This window comes from Hippopotamus amphibius, chromosome 5 (genome assembly GCF_030028045.1).
Source record: "Hippopotamus amphibius kiboko isolate mHipAmp2 chromosome 5, mHipAmp2.hap2, whole genome shotgun sequence".
NCBI lineage: Eukaryota > Metazoa > Chordata > Mammalia > Artiodactyla > Hippopotamidae > Hippopotamus > Hippopotamus amphibius.
The window spans coordinates 51353956-51376093 of NC_080190.1; the positions used below are offsets into that span (position 1 = coordinate 51353956).

General features: G+C 46.3%; 1 protein-coding gene across 31 annotated transcripts in view; it reads right to left on the bottom strand.

Annotated features, from left to right (window-relative positions):
- The window catches only part of ZNF488 (zinc finger protein 488), a 176330-nt gene that overhangs the window by 119021 nt on the left and 35171 nt on the right, over positions 1–22138 (bottom strand). For 14 of the 31 annotated variants that reach the window (XR_009053627.1, XR_009053626.1, XR_009053628.1 and 11 more), the window contains 5 exons: positions 22010–22059; positions 18218–18439; positions 8530–8614; positions 7848–8000; positions 6935–7037 (listed from right to left, as the gene is read on the bottom strand). The exons of 6 other annotated variants lie outside the window; for them this stretch is intronic. The gene's annotated coding sequence lies outside the window, so the exon portion shown is untranslated. 11 more of the 31 variants (XM_057734049.1, XM_057734050.1, XM_057734044.1 and 8 more) reach the window with 11 other exon arrangements.

Below are 22138 nucleotides of genomic sequence, written 5' to 3' on the forward strand. Positions count from 1 at the left end.
CCCAAAACAATTAAGAAAATGGTAATTGGAACACACATGTCAATAATCACTTTAAATGTAAATGGATTAAATGCTCCAACCAAAAGACACAGACTGGCTGAATGGATACAAAAACAAGACCCTTCTATATGCTGCCTACAAGAAACCCACTTCAGACCAAGGGATACATATAGACTGAAAGTCAAGGGATGGAAAAAGATATTCCATGCAAATGGAAGTCAAAAGAAAACTGGAGTAGCAATACTCATATCAGACAAATTAGACTTTAAAGTAAAGACTATTACAAGAGACAAGGAAGGACACTACATAATGATCAAGGGATCCATTCAAGAAAAACATATCACAATGGTAAATATCTATGCCCCCAACATAGGAGCACCTCAATACATAAGGCAAATGCTAACAGCTATAAAAGGGGACATTGACAGTAACACAATAATAGTGGGAGACTTGAACACCCCACTTACATCAATGGACAGATCATCCAAACAGAAAATAAATAAAGACACACAAGTTTTAAATGACACATTAGACCATCTCGACTTAATTGATATATATAGGACATTCCATCCAAACACTACAGAATACACTTTCTTCTCAAGTGCACATGGAACATTCACCAGGATAGATCACATCTTGGGTCACAAATCAAACCTCGGCAAAGTCAAGAAAATTGAAATTATATCAAGCATCTTCTCAGACCCCAACGCCATGAGACTAGATATCAATTACAGGAAAAAAACTGCAAAAAAGACAAACACATGGAGGCTAAACAATTCACTATTAAACAACCAAGGAATCACTACAGAAATCAAAGAGGAAATCAAAAAATATCTAGAAACAAACGACAATGAAAACACAACAACCCAAAACCTATGGGACGCAGCAAAAGCAGTTCTAAGAGGGAAGTTTATAGCAATACAGTCCTACCTTAAGAAACAAGAAAATGATCGAATAAACAACCTAACTTTACACCTCAAACAACTAGAGAAAGAAGAACAAAGAAACCCCAAAGTGAGCAGAAGGAAAGAAATCATAAAGACCAGAGCAGAAATAAATGAAAAAGAAAGGAAGGAAGCCATAGCAAAAATAAATAAAACTAAAAGCTGGTTCTTTGAGAAGATTAACAAAATTGATAAACCATTAGCCAGACTCATCAAGAAAAAAAGGGAGAGGATGCAAATCAACAGAATTAGAAATGAAAAAGGAGAAGTAACAACGGACACCTCAGAAATACAAAACATCATGAGAGACTACTACAAGCAACTATATGCCAATAACTTGGATAACCTGGAAGAAATGGATAAATTTTTAGAAAAATACAATCTTCCAAGACTGAACCAGGAAGAAATAGAAACTATGAACAGACCAATCACAAGTACGGAAATTTAGGCAGTGATTAAAAATCTCCCAACACACAAAAGCCCAGGACCAGATGGATTCATGGGTGAATTCTATCAAACATTTAGAGAAGAGCTAACACCTATCCTTCTCAAACTCTTCCAAAATATTGCAGAAGGTGGAACACTCCCAAACTCATTCTACGAGGCCACCATCACCCTGATACCAAAACCAGGCAAAGATGTCACAAAAAAAGAAAATTACAGACCAATATCACTGATGAAAATAGATGCAAAAATCCTCAACAAAATACTAGCGAACAGACTCCAACAGCACATTAAAAAAATCATACACCATGATGAAGTGGGGTTTATCCCTGGGATGCAAGGATTCTTCAATATACGCAAATCAATCAATGTGATACATCATATCAACAAATTGAAGGATAAAAACCATATGATCATCTCAATAGATGCAGAAAAAGCTTTTGACAAAGTTCAACATCCATTTATGATCAAAGCTCTCCAGAAAATGGGCATAGAAGGAAATTACTTCAACATAATAAAAGCCATATATGAGAAACCAAATCCAACATCATTCTACATGGGGAAAAACTGAAAGAATTCCCTCTAAGAACAGGAACAAGACAAGGGTGCCCACTCTCACCATTATTACTCAACATAGTTTTGGAAGTTTTAGCCACAGCAATCAGAGAAAAGAAATAAAAGGAATCCAAATTAGAAAAGAAGAGGTAAAATTGTCACTCTTTGCAGATGACATGATATTATATATAGAAAACCCTAAAGACTCTGCCAGAAAACTGCTAGCACTAATTGATGAGTTTAGTAAAGTAACAGGATACAAAATTAATGCACAGAAATCTCTTGCATTCCTATACACTAACAACGGAAGAGCAGAAAGAGAAATTAAGGAAACTCTCCCATTCACCATTGCAACAAAAAGAATAAAATACCTAGGAATAAACCTGCCTAAGGAGGCAAAAGATCTGTATGCAGAAAACTTTAAGACACTGATGAAAGAAATCAAAGATGACACAAACAGATGGAGGGACATACCATGTTCCTGGATTGGAAGAATCAACATAGTGAAAATGACTGTACTACCCAAAGCAATTTACAGATTCAATGCAATCCCGATCAAATTACCAATGGCATTTTTCACAGAACTAGAGCAAGAAATCTTACAATTTGTATGGAAATGCAAAAGACCCCGAATAGCCAAAGCAATCTTGAGAAGGAAAAATGGAGTTGGTGGAATCAGGCTTCCTGACTTCAAGCTATACTACAAGGCCACAGTGATCAAGACAGTATGGTACTGGCACAAAAACAGAAAGGAAGACCAATGGAATAGAATAGAGAACTCAGAAGTAAGCCCAAACACATAAGGGCACCTTATCTTTGACAAAGGAGGCACGAATATGCAATGGAAAAAAGACAGCCTCTTCAATAAGTGGTGCTGGGAAAATTGGACAGCTACATGTAAAAGAATGAAATTAGAACACTTCCTAACACCATACACAAAAATAAACTCCAAATGGATTAAAGACCTACATGTAAGGCCAGACACTATAAAACTCCTAGAGGAAAACATAGGCAGAACACTCTATGACATCCATCAAAGCAAGATCCTTTTTGACCCACCTCCTAGAATCATGGAAATAAAATCAAGAATAAACAAATGGGACCTCAAGAAACTTAAAAGCTTTTGCACAGCAAAAGAAACCATAAACAAGACTAGAAGGCAACCCTCAGAATGGGAAAAAATAGTTGCCTATGAAACAACAGACAAAGGATTAACCTCCAAAATATACAAGCAGCTCATGCAGCTTAATAGCAAAAGAGCAAATAACCCAATCCACAAATGGGCAGAAGACCTAAATAGGCATTTCTCCAAAGAAGACATACAGATGGCCAACAAACACATGAAAAGATGCTCAACATCTCTCATCATCAGAGAAATGCAAGTCAAAGCCACAATGAGGTATCACCTCACACCGATCAGAATGGCCATCATCACAAAATCTGGAAACAACAAATGTTGGAGAGGGTGTGGAGAAAAGGGAACGCTCCTGCACTGTTGGTGGGAATGTAACTTGGTACAGCCACTGTGGAAAACAATTTGGAGGTTCCTTAAAAAACTAAAAATGGAACTACCATATGATCCAGTAATCCCACTCCTGGGCATATACCCAAAGAAAACCATAATCCCAAAGGAAACATGTACCATAATGTTTATTGCAGCACTATTTACAATAGCCAGGACATGGAAGCAACCTAAATGCCCATCAACAAATGAATGGATAAAGAATATGTGGCATATATATACAATGGAATATTACTCAGCTATAAAAAGGATGAGATGGAGCTATATGTAATGAGGTAGATGGACCTACAGTCTGTCATACAGAGTGAAGTAAGTCAGAAAGAGAAAGACAAATATTGTATGCTAACTCACATATACGGGACCTAAAAATGGTAGTGGTGAACTCAGTGACAAGAACAGGGACGCAGGTGCAGAGAATGGACTGGAGATCTCGAGGTTTGGGAGGGGGCGGGGGGTGAAGGGGAAGCTGAGACGAAGCAAGAGAGTAGCACAGACATATATACACTACCAACTGTAAAATAGATAGCCAGTGGGAAGTTGTTGTATAACAAAGGGAGTTCAACTCGAGGATGGAAGATGCCTTAGAGGACTGGGACGGGGAGGGTGGGGGGGGACTCAAGGGAGGGTGGGGGGGGAGTTGAGGGAGGGAGGGAATACGGGGATATGTGTATAAAAACAGATGATTGAACTTGGTGTACCCCCCCAAAAATAATAACTAACTAACCAACTAAATAAATAAATAAATAAAAAATACATTGAGACAAATGAAAATAGAAACATGACATCCAAAAATCTATGGGACGCAGCAAAAGCAGTATTAAGAGGGACGCTTATAGTGATACAGGCCTACCTCAAGAAACAAAAAAATCTCAAGTAAATAATCCAACCTTAATCCTAAGGAACTAGGAAAAAAAAACCCAAATTTAAAATAAAGAAGGTTATAATATCAGAGTGAAAATAAATGAAAATAGAGACTGAAATAACAATAGAAAAGATCAATGAAAATAAGAGCTGGTTTTTTGAATAGATAAACAAAACTGACCAACCCTTAACCAATCTCATCAACAAATAAAGAGAAGGTGATTAATAGGCACATATATTCAGTGATAAAGTAAATAATGGGGGTATAATATACAGAATGGAGAATACAGTCAATAATATCATAATAACTTTAAATGGTGACAGATGGTAAACAATTATCATGGTATACGTCAAATCACTATGCTGTACACTTGAAACTAATATAATATTGTATGCCAATTATACTTTGATAACATAATAATAAAGGTGAGCACTGGTCTTTGAGGAACCACCCACTGGAAGTGTCTGGGAAAGACCAGAGTGGTCTTCTTCCTCACAGGGTGTGGCCTCATGGAGTGTGGAGGGCCTTTCCTACTCACTGTCTGCAGCTCCTGAAGCTGAGTGTCAGAGAGGCTGCCAGCCACCAGGGTGCTTAGCCCACCCTGCCTGACCTTCAGGGCCCTTCAGCTAGGAGTCCTCAGCTGAGCAGGAGATGGGGACAAGGAGGAGATGAGAGTAAAGCCAGGGGCAGTTGGGGTTGCAGTCATATTTTGCTATTCAAAGGGTCTGAATCATTCTATTCCCAACTTAAAGGGCCTGTGATGCTGGTACCTCCACAGCCTATCACCCATCTGATGGTGCACCTATCTGTCCTTGCCCTGTGGGCCCAGAGTCCAGCCTGAGGGTTGTGATGAGGATTCATCCATTTAGCACACACTGACCAAGAGAGCCTGGGCAGTGCTGCGGCTGTGATCAAGCCTCATCCTTGCTTTCCAGGCTCCCAGCCAAGGGGGAACAAAAAAGTTCAATATTAGAGCAAAGGGACTCTAGAGTCCGAAGCCTGGGGCTATGGGGCAAGGCAGGGCAGACTTTCAATGCCTGAACAGAGTCTCAAGAGTAGAGAGTGGAGGCCAGCAGCCAGGGAGAGAAAGGGCATCAACAAAGGTTAACCTTGTGGGTCCTGAGCCTCCTTGAGTGGAGGAAACCACAGCTTTCCAATGTCTTCTCAGGGACTTCCTATTCCCTTCTCTTTCCTATAGCAAAGCTGCATCAGTTTCACCCTACTGGAGCCTCACTGTGAACAAATGTCCTGTGGTCCAAAGATCTGCCTTCGACCCAGCCAGGAGTTCTTCCCTCTCAACAGCAGCTGCTCACGGTGCCAACATCCTCCACCCATATGCTCCCAGCCACCCTCCAGGATGCTGCCACTGATTCCTCCCACTGCCCAGGAGTTTTACAGAACCTCTTTGTCACTCCCACCCCCATAGTCTAACACATAAATCACCAAAACCACAAATTTTTAAGAGCCCTTTGTGCACTGAATTAGACATATAGAGAGAGTCTTGATTTACAGTCAAAAGGAGTTGGAATTTGTTGCTGATCAGGAAGAGAGTTTGTTACCTGGTGAGCTTTGCTCTTCTATGTGAGATGTATCTCTACTGCTCCTGCCAGGACAAAGAATCCTGGTTACTATAGATGTACCTGTGGATGAGTCCCAGTTCCTACAGCCAGGTCTTCATCTGTCATCAAGGGCCTGGACACATGGGATTTTAGCATAATTCTGCTCTTTAAAAAGAGCCCAAAATGTCTTCTAAAAGGAATATGATGCATTGTCCCAAATTACTGGCTGTTACTTAATCTCTGGAGCAACTAATTTAATCTCCCTGTGCTTCAATTTCCTCCCCCCAAAAGATGGGGATAATAGTGTCTCCTCTATAGGCTTGCCATGAAGATGATGGTAGGGCAGCAAAGTACTCAGCACAGGACCAGGTCTCTAGTAAAGACTCGGGTACACAATAGTTAATGTCTTCCTTCTATGCTCCAGGAGAGGATAGGAACTTGAGCTCAGAAACATCAAGAAGTATCTGATGAGGACAGGGGTGTAAGGAAAATCATGACTGGGACTTTCAACTCTGGGTACCAAGACACTGGATTCCTACACATGAGCATTCTCTGTAAAATGCTGCTGATTCACATTCCAGGCTCACCAAGCACATGAACTTCCAAGAATAAACTGGAAAAGCCCTTGGAACCTGTTACCTCCTTCAGAAAGGACCATAAATCTCTAGAACAGAAGACCAATCCCATCACTAACGAGAAGAATGCAAATTAAGACCCCAAAGGGATGTTGAATCAATAGGAAAAATATATAAAAATATGACAATACCAAGTGTCATGAAGGATGTGAAGCAAAGAAAACCTAATAGGCTATTGGGAGAAGGACACCAGATTGTCTCAACTCCAAAACAACCATTCATTTAAGATATTCCACTATTCTAAATACCACTCAAAAAATGCTTTTGATCACTTCTTATTCTTTACACATTGAAAGATCTAGACTTATAAGAGAAGGACTTTTAGCATATATCAATCACTCTTCTTTTTGCATATAAAAATTAAGAAAATAAATTAAATTGGTTAAGGTATTTCTAAAAAATTTTGCACTCACAGTCTTAGCTTTTTAATCACTTTTGACTTAGAGTTGTGTATGCCCACATAGAACAGAGACAAGCCATCTCCACACAGCCTCCTCTGATTTCTGGTCACAGAACCTAGGAACATAATAAAATAGTTCTTGTTTTATGCCACTCAGTTTGGGGGTGATTTGCTACAGAAAAAGAGAACTGAAATGTCCCTCATTCACAAAGGATTCTGACATCCTTGCAGGCCTTCTGCCACTTCTAGACCCTTCCATCCACTGGGTCACACGAGTGACCACTGCAGCACTCTAGGCTCCCACGTCCTTGACCCAACAGTGATGTCCTTCTCTAAGCCACCTCAGCTGCCTTCTTTCAGTTGACAGAAAGACAGGGTTTCCAGAGGAATTTAATGGCCACCTGAGAGGGTTTGGGTTAAAGCACAAACAGAAGCTTCATCTAACCCCCACCCATGCCTCCCCACTGGGATTGTCAATAGGCAGGACACTGAGCAGACCTACGGGTCACAAAGTCACCATGCCAACCTTCCCGTCCCTCATAAGGGACATCACAGGGTGGGGGAGGATGGTGCAGGGAGTGGGGACGTCCCCCAAGGCCAGCCTCTTGCCTATTCTGCCCTCAGGACAGATACTAGGGGAGGCTTACAGCACCAGTGCACCTTGGTGAAAGGGCTGGAGGAGTGGTGGTCCCTGAGAACCAGCGGAAGTAGCAGGTGCCACAGCCTGAGGTGGCCTGAAGTGGCCAGGGTCCAGTGGGACCACAGGGGGTGGCCATGAATATGGGGAATGTTGGGCCAGGGATGCTGGGCTCCATGCTCTTCCTGATGGTGGTGCTGCAGTCTCTACAGCTGAGCCCAGGGAGATTCCTGCACCACCTCCAAAGCCAGAGAAGCTTCCACCTGGGCACCAGACATCACAGAAACACCTGGGAGAAGCTGAGGTCCTGCGAGGGTGCCTTTGACCTGTACTTCATAGTGGACGCGTGAGTGGCTCTCCCGCCTGGCCCGGATGCTCCTCAGGGCATCTCTGTCCACAGGGCCACTTGATGACAGGAAGTAGTCCCAGGGGACCCCAGCCTCTGAGAGAGGGGAGACAAGAACCATCTTGACTAGACCCAAAGAACAGTCCTCTGTGGCCTCTTGTTCCTCACTTGGAAGGAGGGCCCCAGGACTTTGCTCCCTGGGGCATTTATATTTGGAAAGTAAACAAAACACCATAGAGTTTCTGGATGGCTGTCAGTCTCTCCATCAGCTTGACCTGGATCTGTGACCTGCATGTCCCTTAAACAGATGGAGGGGCAGGTGATTGCTAAGAGCTGTCTTTTCAGCACTTGGGAGAATCTCACTGTGATTTCTGGTTTGTTTGGTTTTTGTTTTGTTATTTACCCAAATGACTTCTATTTTTGCTGAGCCCCAGAGAGATTGCCGTATCATCTGTTAGGCATTCTCATAGTGTCACTGCTTAGAAAGTCCTTTGCTTTGCTGATTCTAAATGTTTTGCTTCTTTTTTTGTCAACTTGGAGACCCACGTTATAGTTTGTGTGTACTTTCTAAACAGTTTGGCCTGTCTGCATGTGGCTTTGAAAACGTGAGTTGTGCGTTAGGTACCTTCTGGCCCTCAAGTAAGGAAAGGCAGGGGCAGGTCCTCTTCTGGAGAGATGGCCTTGGTTCCATTTTCAACTCCTCTGTGGGACTGAGGACAAATTTTACGTATTCAGTAGTAACAGTGGTATGACTCCCAATATCACTGAAGCACTTTCTGGTCCCCAAACCCATTACTGCACATCTGTCATCCTCAAAACAATTCTGAAAGTTAGAGTAGGGAAGGTATTTGCATATGCAATCAACTGGAAAGGGGGAAAGCTTCTAGACATTGAATGAAGTAGCCCAGAGTCTGGTGGGGGTGACAGTACTGAATCCTGCAGGATTCTGCAAATGGGAGGAGGAGCTGAGGGTGTCCAAGAAAGGGCCCTACACACCCATTTCTCAGCCCCAGGGTACCAGTGAGGAGTAAGCCTAGAGCATGGCTATAGTGGGCCAGGCCAGGCTTCTCTAAAAGCACAGCATTCCCTGGGAGCTGTGCTCACTTAGTCAGTTGAAGAAAGTCTTGCTGTCTTTAAGGACTAGCTTGATGAGAATTTCTTTGAGTAGAAGGACATGCTTCCTCCCACGGATTTCTGTCAAGTGTATGGTCCATGGCTGTCCCCTGCAGCTCTTGGGGAAAAGGGAGTAATGAGCACTGAGGAGGCAGCACCAGCTTTGCCCTCAGGCAGACTCAACTCACCAGTCACACTGTCTTGGGCAAGTCGCCTCACTTCTCTCTGCCTCAAGTGTCACTATCTGTACAGTGAGGGTCTTCATACCCACCTTGCCAGGCTGTGATGAGGACGAAGCACAGTTTATAGGTGGTTTTCCAAGTACAGCATCAAATACAATAATATAGTAAAAGTAGGAGATGAACTACCAGGGAAAGCAGAGTCACACACTCTGGACACTGCCCTGCACTCCAGAGGCCCCTGATCCAGCCCTGACCGCCCTTTGTGGGAAGGTGGGGTACCAGTCAGATGCCCCTTCTTGTAGTATTCTCAAGGTCCTCTGGCACACTTCACTCATGTTATAAGCAGTCCTGTTTATTCATTCACTGACTTATTAATTCATCCATTTACAAATGATTACTAAGCAATGCGATATTTTAGTCACTGTTTGGGGAAGTGGGGATAGGGCGGCAAACAAAACTCAGCATAGTCTTTGTCCTCCTGGAGCTTCTATTTTAGTAGAGAGACAAGTGATAAATAAAGAGAAGAGTAAGTAATGTTTTACATGGGAATAAGCACAATGGAGGATTTCCGGGCAGGAGAATGGCAAGTGCTGAGGTAGAGACTATTCTAAGGAGTTGGTCAGGAAGGCCATACTCGCAGACTGGAAGGTGGGGGGTGGGAGAACTTGGGTGTTATTTGTACAGAGAACGTGTGTAATTGGATCACAATCTAAAAGAGTCGCAGTTGAAGGGCGCAAGTGTAGAGCCTGCTAGGAGACCGGTGAGGGGCCTGGTGCAGGGATCCAGGGAGGAGATGACGGTACTATGGCCCAATAGAGTATGGCTGGCGATGATGAGTGGCCAGATTCTGGAGCTCTATTGAAGACAGAGGCCACAGGATTCCAGACAGAACTGATGAAGGGAAGTCAGGTGTGTCTTATCCATGAGGATAAGGGTAGGGGAGAAAAGTGGTTTTATCATGGTGTTATCAATGTGAATACATGTTATTAGCCCTATTTTAAAGATGAGGCAAGGAGGCTGCTCAGGGCCAGAGAAGGACACACCAAAGTTCTCAGATAGGAAAACATGGATCCAGAATTGAAACCTGGATTACCTGATTTCAAACCCCATTCCAAAGACTCCAAGCCTGGGTGGTTTCCTGAGAATCCCTGTGCTGGTCTTGGAGGAAACCAATCTCTCATCTACAGGAAGGTTTTAGGTGGTTCATTCCCAGCTATTTCATTAGATTCCTTATTCACTGGTTGAATTGGTTAAAAATGACAGACCGTCCCAAGTGCCCCCAGTACTGGCCAGTGGTCTATGAAAGCCAGGGAGCTACAAGCTGATGGAGTGGCCTGTGCAAAGGCCTGAGCAATGAGGCCTTCAGGTGATCCCAGAGGATCAAAGTGTGAGGATGGAGGGAGAAAGAAGAAAGAGGGAGGGGAATAGGCTGGTGGTAGGGCCTTGGGCCTATGCAGGAGGTGTGTTCTTCACATTTTGGGGTCATTAAAAGAAAAGTTTTTATCAGAGAAGAAATGGATCAGAGCTGCATTTTCAAAAGAACCTGTTGGATGCCTTGGGCAGGATTGATCAGAGCAGGAAGGATGGAAGAAGCAGGCAGAGTGAAAAGAGAAAGAGTTCAAGGAGGCCCAAGGAGAGGTAGGGAAAAGGCAGACAGGAGCTCAGGTGCAGGTCTGTCCAATGAGAAAATGGGAACACAGACATCAGAGGACCACCCACATGAGATTTAGGAGTGGAGGAAGAGAGGGGCTAGTGTAGAGGAGGGAAGCAGGCCTTCAAGATCCACCCACATCAGGGACATGAGGGCTCTGGGCAGTGTCACCTTGGATGCACTAGGGATGGGGGAGGGGCTCATATCTGATATTAAAAGGTAAATTGAGGCATAATGTAACTAAGAATTTATTGGAATTTCTGAGCTATAAAAAGGAATGAGGTGGAGCTATATGTAATGAGGTGGATAGACCTAGAGCCTGTCATACAGAGTGAAGTAAGCCAGAAAGTGAAAAAAAAAATATTGTATGCTAACTCATATATACGGAATCCAAAAAAAAAAGAAAAAATGGTACTGATGAACCCAGTGACAAGACAAGATTAAGGATGCAGATGCAGAGAATGAACTGGAGGACACAAGGTTGGGGGTGGCTGGGGGCAAAGGGGAAGCTGGGATGAAGTGAGAGAGTAGCATAGACATATATATATTACCAACTGTAAAATAGATAGCCAATGGGAAGTTGCTGTATAACAAAGGGAGATCAACTCGAGGATGGAAGATGCCTTAGAGGAGTGGGACGGGGAGGGTGGGGAGGAGTCGAGGGAGAGAGAAAATATGGGGATATGTATATAAATACAGCTGATTGACTTTGGTGTACCTCAAAAACTGGTACAAGAGTGTAAAGCTATTATATTCCAATAAAGAGCTAAAGAAATAAAAATAAATATAAATAAATAAAAATTTAAAAAAAGAAAAGAATTTATTGGAGCATACATGGAGCTGAATTAGGGAATGCCAAATCAAAGTTGTTAGGAGCACTTCACTGCCAGGTCACTTCAACTCTAAACACTTTGCTTCATTCTTTTTCTTTCTGCTCCTGACACTTGATAATTTCAATTGTCCTATCTTCAACTTTGTTGATTCTTTGTTCTGTCTGCTCAAATCTGATATTGAATCACTCAAATGAATTTTTCGATTTAGTTATGGAAATTTTCAGCTCCAGAATTTCTCTTTAGTTTGTTAATAATTTACATCTTTTTGTTGATATTATCATTTTGCTCATATACTGTTTTCCTGATTTTCTTTATTTCTTTGTCCTTATATTCCTTTGACTCTGACAATATTGAAGGTAGTTTCTTTAAGTCTTTGTCTAGAAAATCTGATGCCTTGGTATCCACAGGAATGGCTTCTGTAAATTTATTTAGTTCCTTTGAATGAGAAATGTTCTATTTCTTTGTGTGTTTTATTATTTTTTTGTTGAAAATTGGTTTTTTCTATTACTATAATGTGGTAACTCTAGAAGTCAGAATTTTGCATGTGTTATTTGGATGTTTTTTTTCCTGTTATTGTAGAAGTGTGTAGCAGTCTATATTGAAACTTTTCCAAACAACTTTTACAAATAATATTCCTTGTTTGTGTGTGATCACTGGAATTGCTGTTTCATTAGCTGATATTCAGCTAATTTTTGATAGAAATTTCCTTGTTTTCCAGAGGTTGAACAAACATAAAATCATCATAAAAAGAAACAGAGAGAGAGAAAGAGATAGAGGACAGACAGACAGACAGACAGAACGCTACCTCTTCCAACCATTGCAGAATGTTTACTTGCTGAGGCATTCCTTCACCACTTAGCTAGGCTTGCTCTGAGCCTAGATATCAACCTGACATAGAAGCTAAAGGTCCTCTCAGGACTTTTCTAGCATACTTCTGGCCCAGGACTATGTGTGGCTTTCTAAATTCTCTTGTGTACACACCTATTTTTGAACATTCTAATGTTCACACAAACAGGCTTAAAGAGATATACATAATAATTTGTAAGTAAGGTCTACGCTGATTCCTCTGGTTCAAGGAGAACTTGCAACTGGACCATTGATCACACTCAAAACGGCCACTATTCCAGAGAAGGAGTAGGGGAAGGGTGAATAAAATTGCTGCAAAACTCTTGTACCATTTTGAAAATAACTATTTCTTGATCACACATTTGCTTTATTGTTGTTAACCTTTTATTGTTTTCTAAAGCTCCTACAAAGTTGGTGCTGACAGCTTACGGTTGTTTGTTCAATGTGTTCATGGGAGAACAAGGCCTTGAAGTTTCAGAATCTGCCATGTTAGTGCCATTCTCCATATACAAGTTTTTGTTTACAATTTCATTTTTAAATTTAGGAAAACATGTTTAAACATAAATTTAAAATCAAACACTATTGCAAAGTTTACAGCAGAAAAACCATGTGGCTTCTGCCTATGTCCTCCCCACTTCTGACACCACTCCCCAGAGGTAGCCATCTACAAATCTTCCAGATTTTTCTTTTGGTATTATGACCATGTTTCTAATGCAGTGATTGTACTGACTTCTATTCTCTGCTGTTTGAGTTTACACATTCCCTAGTGACATTTTACTACGGGGGATGAAAATGGAGCTTTCTGATAGCTCAGTTCCCCTATAGGACCCTGCTCCAGCAACTTCCAATCTCCCAGCATGGCTATATTACTAGGATGTTTTGACCGCAAGTTGTAATAGTGGAGAGGTCCTCAAATTTCTGATGATCCTCATCTCTCCATTCTCTGTCAAGAGTGGGGCGCTAAATCGTGATTGAAGTTGTGTGTGTCAGAAGCCCTCATAATTGCTCTGTTCCATACGGCCTCCTCCTTAGACCTGCAGTCTTGGCGGTGTTTTCCATGTGCATAGCTCTCAAGGGTGTGTGTGCGTGTGTGTTCTAGAATCTAGACCTTCTCTCAAAATAATCACAAGCTGGAAATTTTCCTGGAGTAGGTGTATGTGTTGAAGGCACTTGTTGCCTGAAAATCTTCTTTTGAAGATCCTCTTCACTGAGGGGGATCACAGAAAAGAGGAGTAATAAGAAGGAAAGTAGAGAGTGGTACCAATACTTAGGAAGAGAGTTGTCTTACACAGTAGCACAGGAGCTTCTAAGAGAAAGTCTGTGTTACGGGTGGGTTGAGAGGGTATAATGATTAGCCACCCAGCAATTGTCAAACACAGCAATAACACCTAGATCTGACGAGTGTGATGGGTAGAGCATGGTTTTACAACCAGATTTGGGTTCAAATTCATGGTATCCATGGAAATTTTGGCAAATTCCTTGACCTGTGTGAGCCTCAATTTTCTTACTTATAAAATAGGAATACGCCCATATCATAGAACTATTTTGGAATTGGAAATCATGCATGTAAAGTGCCTGGTATATACGTGCTCCATAAATGATAATCCTCATATTATTAGAGTCATCCAACAACTAATTTACTTACCATCTCTTGACAGATTTAGATGCAGCCTAGAGGAGTCAGAAGGAAAGGTAGAGACAAGGATGCTGTTGGGTATATGGGAACCACACATAAAAATATGACATTCAGGATGTTTATGGGCATGATGGCCACTGGAGGTGAAAGGAAGGAACTCCTAGAGGGTTCCTCAGACTCACAATCCATATCAAAGACATGAGCCAACATTCACTGGGAAAAAGCCCAAGACAGGGCACCAGCCTCAGTTCCACCCCTACCGTGTGCAGAACCTTGACAAAACACGTAGCCAGTGAGACCCACATTTGCCCTCCATAACCTGTGCAGACCTGCAGAGGTGTGGGATTGCAAGGACCTTTGAACCTTGCGCAGATAGGACACATATAACTGCTTCCCACCTAGATAGAAGCAGTCATGAGGCCCTCACCCCCTTCAGCCTCCTCAGCCTCCATCCTGGCACTAGCAAGAAACTAAAAGGAGACCCAGGAAGGGCCTGTGGCTTTCCCTGCTGGTGGGGTACCATGATGCCAGGACAGCACTGTCCCAGGCTTAGTTTAGCCCCTCCCCAGGCAGTGGTCCCAGGAAAGGACTTCAGCGTGCAAACTGGCTCAGCTTTGCAGGCTGATGAGAAGAAAACAGAAACACAATAGTATGAGTAACACACGCTCCCTGGCCTGAGGCCACGGTGCCTATTAGGTGTCCATACATGAGGGACAACCAGAGCCAACATATCAGAATCACTGGAGGTGTTTCTAACCAACACATCCACCCTCATTTTCCTGTCTTAAAGCCCCAAGTAAAATCACCAACCATCCTGGTTTGCCACCCAAGGGCCCTCATCCCCCTGCACGTGGGTCTGGTTGGTTACCCTCCCCAGCACTCACAATGATGCAGGTCACCAGCAGGGTGACCACGGAAGTCGCTGAGGGAGTCTGGCAGCCTTCCACTACCTGGACTGGGGAGGATTTGTTGAAGTGTCTGCTGGAATCTGGGGAGGAGGAATCTGCACCCCCTGGATGGAGGTGCCTCATCCCTCTGACTCAGGTCTTCTTTGCTTTCAGGTCACAGAAGGCGAATGATATTTGGAAGGACATTTACGAATTAGTGGATGAAATAGTGATGAAGTACACAAAGTACGGCTGGTGTTTTCTTCTGCGGGGCAGGGTACATGGCTCTTTAGACTCGGTGGTCACAGGAGTCAGGAGGACAAAGCCCAGGGGGGTGTTCTGAAGCAGAAAAGACAGATCACACTGATTCCATCAGGTCTCAGCAGCTTTCTTGGCTCCTGTCAGGGAGTCAGGCCATGTTATAGGGGACACAGTGTGCCTTGAGGACCTCACAAATTAAGAAAGGCAAACCAGTAACCAAACACTGAGTTAAATGGTGCCAAGGGCTAAAAGTAAAGTGCGAAGAAAGAGAAGAGGGAGGATGTGTGAAAGGCTGAAAAGAGGTACAAATTTACGAGATGGTCAGGACATGGGGATGGTGGGCAAGGAGAGTAAAGGAGTAAGTTATAAAGAATTTCATAGTAGAAAAGAGGCCAGTTGTGAGGCTCATGCAGAAGTGCATAGGTATCTATCTTCTTGTGCAAGTACCATGTGCACACCTGTGTGTGAGTGTGTGTGGGAGAGACAGAGAGAGGGAGATTTGGGAGTGGGGGGAGCATAGGGATGGAGCAGGAAGGCCCCACATCTTCACAGGCCTCAGAATCCTTCAGGGTTCTAGGAACTTCCAGGGTTCAGGAAATGGCCCCCAAAGCAAAAGACTTGGGATGAGGGCAGGGACATTGGCATGCACCCCCTTCCTGGCTGCTCATCGGCTTCCTTTTCACACTTCTGCAGCCCTAACCTGCGGATGTCCTTCATCACCTACTCCACACAGGCCAACACCATCACGAAGCTCACCTCAGACAGGTAAGAGCTGCTTTCACCCCCCACGGCAGGCCTGGTGGGCAGGATCACAGGGAAAAACAGGGAACTGAGGGTTCCTGAGACCTCAAGAGGACCCACTGGACGCAGGCTGAGCCGTCCGGGGCTCCCCTCAGTGCCCACGCTGGCCCCCAGCCCCGGCTCCCCGGCTCCCACTGTCCCCTGGCTGCGCTGGCACTGGCAGAGCCCTGTGCTGCTGGACCATCTCCGCCCCCTCTCCGCCCTGCCCTCCACCTGTCCTGCGTGCTCTCAGCACTCTTCCCTTTTCTCAGAACTGGCTGGCTGTGAGGACGCCTGGGATCTGGTGGAGCAGATGCGGGGGCCCTTTGTGAACACTGGCCTGTGTCGGGCACCTGCTCTGGGTGTCACTCTCTGCTCTGGGCCATTGGGGGCAGAGGGGAGGCAGAGAGAACCAGGAGGCAGGGGTGGGCAGTGTTGAAGTGCTGCAGCTCCAGCGAAGGGAGCTTGGTCCCTTGGTGGGTCTGAGACAAGGGAGCCCCTGAGTGTGGTTCCAAACACGGGGCTGGGCTAGGGTGCAGGAGGGAAGCCTGACACCCCCGCACCCTGCGTGGGCCATCAGGTGGGCCCAGCCGTGCGCCCAAAGGCCTGGAGGTGGGAGACGTGGAGCTCCTGAGCAGCAGGGAAGTGAAGAGGCTCCTGATGCAGAGGCCTGGCACCCAGGGAGTGTGGAGGCACCAGTGCCTGGAGACAGCGCTCCCTGTGCCTGGCTCCCAGGAGAGACAGGGCTGGGCTTCCTGCTCAGTGAGGGAGAGGAAGGCAGGGTTTTGTGTGTTCCTCTCATCTGCATTTCTGAGACAGAGATGGAAAGGTGGAAAACCAAGTCACTGGGGAGCTGTCAGGCAGATGGCAGAAAGAGAGGTGGGGGCTGGGCGGGGGCCTCTGGGGGAGGAGCTGCCCATGGGGGAGAGGAGGACCACTGCCTCCTCCAAAGCAGGGGGTCAGAGCCTGAACCAAGAGAGCTGTGGGGAGGCTCTTGAGGGTCTCCCGGGTCCTCTCTGGAGAGTGGAGGTGAGGATGTCTTCCTCAAGGGAAGGTGTCAGAAGTGGGAGTGGGGCTCGTGGGAGTGGGGCTCAGGGGAGTGGAAAAATGGGGTGGAATTTTAGGAAGTGAAGGGCTTGATGAGGGCATGAGCAGCCTAGTGTCCTCTCCATGCACAGAGCTGGGAGTAGGGGTTGGGGGGTTGCGGGGGCAGCCCAGGTAAAAGGCCCACTCAGGCAGGAGTGAAGCCTGGCCGAGCTCCGTCCCAGGCCGGAGCCTGGGGAGGCCTGAGGGTCCCCACATATTTGGGGATGCTGCCGACAAAACAGAAATCCTCCCAAAAGTGTCAGGAAGAGGGAAGGGCGTCTGTGCTGGGGTGGGCAGGGCCTAGTTTGGCCTCCACTGGCCCTGGGTCACAGGCCCCCTCAGCTCCTGGGCTGGGTCAGGTAGGTGGGGACCTGGGGCTCTCAGATCTCACCTCAGGGCAAATTCCCTTCTGCCGGAGGCGAGAGCCAGCCTGCAGGCACCATGTGCTCCTTAGACTTGCTGTGACAGCTCAGCCCATCCCCTGCTGTGTCCCAGGCCCGTCCCCTGCTCTCTGCTTTAACAGAGGCCGACAACCCATCCCCGCTGCAGCCTGGGGTCACTGCTCTTCCGCCCGCATGGACAGCCCTCAGGCCTCTTTTCCAGCTCATGGTCTATTTCTTCAGGAGCACATGAAGCCCAGGAGCCCTAGACTCTGATGGAGCAGCTTGCCTACTTCCATCAGCACCAATTCAGAGGGGAAAGTGGCTTGGAGGGACCAAGTCCACCTCAGGGGTCTATGGCAGGGGAGGAGGGGACAGGGCAGGGGTACCAGCAGAGAGACTTTTCCAAACTCAGCCTTGCCTGTTGGAGGATAACCTGCCTTTACCAGAGACCCCATAGATGCCAGCAGTACCATCAGTCACCCTGGGGATGCCAGGTTCACAGGTGCACATCCGTGGGTGCTCCCCCCTCACCACAGACAGTCAAGGCAGGGCCCTTGCTGAGTCCCCTGAGGTCTGCATGCCTGAGACAGGGGTGAGCACATGGAAAGCCAGGCCCTACCCGTGCGGCCAGCGAAGCAGCATCCTCCACGCTTACCAAATGGGGGACAGAGAAGCACTGACCAAGCCCTGTCAGTGTCAAAGACATGGACGGAAAGGTCACGACAGGGCAACTTGTGTCCTCTCTGGTCCAGGCAGGTCTACACAGGGTAGCAGCTCTGTTTTTTAACAATCAATCCCCATCCTCTTCTATCTTCTTTTCTGATTTTATTCAGACGAGAAATAAGTCGTGGTCTTAGCAGACTTCAGAATGTAGTACCTACAGGAGCCACAAACATGCAGGAAGGATTTAAAAAGGTACACACCCGACAGCTGTGAGAGTTTATTCTGCTTTGTCAGGTTCTTAGAGCATTATTGGATCATCTCACTGCCCTGCCCCAATTTCTTTCATTTTGTTGCAGGCAAATGAGCAGATTCAACAAGCTACCTCAGGAGGTAAATTACCTGCTGACGTCACTGTGCTCAGGTGGGACAGAGCCAGGCCTGGACCTCAGTAAGGGCTGGTGCAGACCCGCCTCAGCCAACTCCTAGCACTGACCCTGGGAGCGAGTTCCTTGCCCTCCCTGTGCTGCAGGTTCCTCCTCTGCACAGCGAGGATGAAAACCACCCCCAGGGATGTCTCCGAGAACCACACGGGGTCATGGGTTACATCCCTGGTTCTTGCTAGATATCAAGTACTTGACCTACTGTTGGGCTGCATGAAAGAGGAAAGAGAAATTCCAGGGCCTGCAAGCAGATGGGGTTCCATTTAGGGAACAGAGACATTGGTGTCCCCCTGGCTGCCCACACTCTGTCCACCACCGTACTGGCTCTGCCTCCTTTCCCTCCAGCCTCTTCCCTCTGTTTGACTCTCGTCCTGTGACTGTGTCTCCCACAGTGGTAAAGGCTGTGCTCGCCTAAACCGACTGCATCTAGACTGTCGGGTGGCAGCCCTTGTCAGGAAACATGCGTGGGCTGCTGGGCGAAGGTGGGGAGCTGGGCAGATCCGCTCCCCAAGCACCTTGACTGTCATTCTGGTGGCTCCTCCCTGTGCTCCCCTGAGAGGCTTGTCCTCGTCCAGTGAAGTAGTTGCAGTTGCCTTTCAGGCCAAAGGCTGTGCCACCTGCCCATCGTGAGGGTCCACTAGGAAGAGCTCTGAGCTGGTCTCAGGCACCTTGTCTATCAAGAGGATCCTGGGCTAACGCCCCTTCCCCTCCAGGCTCTCTGGGTGGTGGGTACTCAGGTCAGGGTGGCAGTGGGAGCAGTGCTGCGGGCCTGGCAGCCTGAGGCAGGTCACTCCAGGTGCCTTGCTGACCAGGACACTCCCTGCTTCTTCTGCAGACAGCAGTGCCTCCAGCCTGATTATCACTCTGACTGCTGGACCACTGATGCCAAAGACATTACAGGAGACTAGGGATGAAGTGAGTCCTCTCTGTTGTTACCAGCTCTGTGCTCCCTGTGTTTGGGTGTTTTTACTCAAAGCTTTTTTTTTCCCTCTTAGGCTGACAAAGCTCGGGATATGGGGGCCAAGGTTTACTGCCTGGGTGTAAAAGACTATAAGAAATACCAGGTAATTCGGAACAGGTAACCAGGTGCCACACTTAAGCCCAGCTGGGGAAAGCTTTCAAAGGCAGCTGTCCCAGGGTCACCCAGAGATGGCCCTCCACCCACCCGAAGTGTTTGGACAACAGATGGATAGCAAGTGTTGTGTAAACCTACACACCAGAGGTGCAGGTGGAGGAGCTTTCCACTCCCTAAGTGTGGGCTGCTGGCAGATGCCAGTGTGTGGCCCTTGGAGTCCACCATGGCAGGAGGCATGGGACCTGTTGTGTCCTCAACCGTTGGCTGTGTGCCAACCATCTCCTCTTCCTTGTAGCTGCACGATATTGTAGAAAGAAAGGACCAAATGTATGGGATAGACGAATTCAAGTCCCTGGAAAAGTTTGTTACCTCGGTAAGTGTGAGCTAAATGTGAGAGGGGATATGGGGTGTCTTCTCCCCATGCCCCTGCCATCAGTCTCCCTGACCCTGCCACCCCTCTGTCTGTTCCAGCTCGTGGAAAATTCCTGCATGGATGTGATGGCTGGGGACACTCACTTTGTCTGTGTAGGGGGTAAGAGCCAAATCACATATCTAGATAGAAGTGAGTGTGTGTGTGTGTGTAAGGTGATTGTATAGAAATCTGTCCAGCATATGAGTGTGCATTGATATATAAGTAAGTGTTTAATTGTATGACGTGTATGTCAGGGCTTGTGTATGGATATGCCTGGGTGATTACTTTTATCTTCCAGATTTATTGAGATGTAATTGATATATAGCTCTGGATGAGTTTAAGGTATACCACATAGAGGTATAGACTTGAATACATATATTGCAAAAGGGTGACCAAAATAAATTTAGTTTTTAAAATCTAAAGCGAAGAGTTTCTTTTAAAAATTAAATATGTACTTTAAACCCTTCTACAATACCTAACAAACGAAAACCAACTGCGCATAAAAAAGATAACACATCAAGACTAATTAGGGATCACCCCAGAAATGCAAGGCTGATTCAGTACGTGAAGTATCAATGGAATTCACCACATCAGGAAAATGGAGAAGGAGAACATAATTATGTCAATAGATGAAACAAAAAAATTGGACAAAGTTCAAGTCCAGCATTATAATAGGAATAGCCTCACAAAGGACATCCACACAAATTCTCACAGTCAACACTACAGCCAGTGGTTCAATGGGGTCAGCCTCGCCCTAAGGTCTGGAACTTGACAAGGATGCTCTGTCTCCCCTGGGAGGGTTCCTGCATCAGTGTGGGGAGGATCCTGTGCAGGTGCTTTTCTGATAGACGCCCTCTCTCTCTCAGTAAGCTCTGTGTGTGTCAGCTCGTGCGTTCACATCACTGGGATTTGTGGAGCTGAGGTGGGTAGATAAACACACCTCCCACTGGTAACAGCACCCAGCTGGATGCAGCTGGACGCAGACCCACGGAGCTGGTCCTGGCCGCTGTGCTCTGAACGGCAAGGCTACAGTGCAATAGGCTGAGAGGTCAGACACAGCAGCCTTCATATCTGAGCTCTGCTGCCCCAAGGACACGAAACCGGGGCAAAGTGCTGAGTATCTGCCAGCTCCACTTTTGTCACCAAGAAGTAGAAATGACACCCACTATCAGATCCACAGTGAAACATAGATGCAGTGGAGTTCACAGTGACTGGCACAGGATCTAGAAGCCACTGGACCTCATCAACAGGAGCTGCTACTAAGACTTCCATCACTGACCCCTGGCACTGCCCCCACCCTGCGCCAAGCCCATGTTGGGGAAGAAAATGCTTAAAGAACATCCAGGATGAAAACATCTCCAGCTAAGCCCGCTGTGAGTGGCAGCTGTCTGACTCCTCCTGAATCTGACCCTGTGACCTGCAGTGCGAGGTGTGAACCTGGGCCAGAGACTCTGCACGTGCTTTTCTGGTAGCGAGTGCCAGTCCTGCAGTGGCCTGACAGCTTCCATTCTCTGATCATGGACTTGCAGCAAGAACTCCTGCATTTATCCTGGCCAACTCCAGGAGCCAGTCCCACTAGTTGCCCTCTCTGGATCCCATAGTATTTGTTTGGTTGTCAGGAAGCACCAGTGGGGACCCAGAAGCCTGGGGACCACTTATGGACCAGAACTGCATATTACTATCTCCCACCCTGGCAAAAGGAAGTGTTCCGTGAATCTCTGTGGTGGGGGTGGGGGGTTGTGTGCAGCACATGAAGGGGCAGGAAGAGGGAGGGAAAGAGCAGTCACTGCAGATTTCAGAACCACAGCTGAAACAGGATTTCACCTTCCATAGGATTCTCCTGTGCAGGATCCTCACCTCCTTGCTTGCCCCACCCAGGTCCTGGCCTTGCTTCTGGGGTCTCCAGCCTGTAATAGACACAGAGAAACACAGGGAGGAGGAACAGACCCCCAAGTGATGGAAAGCCCCATAGGCACCCAGGCTTGT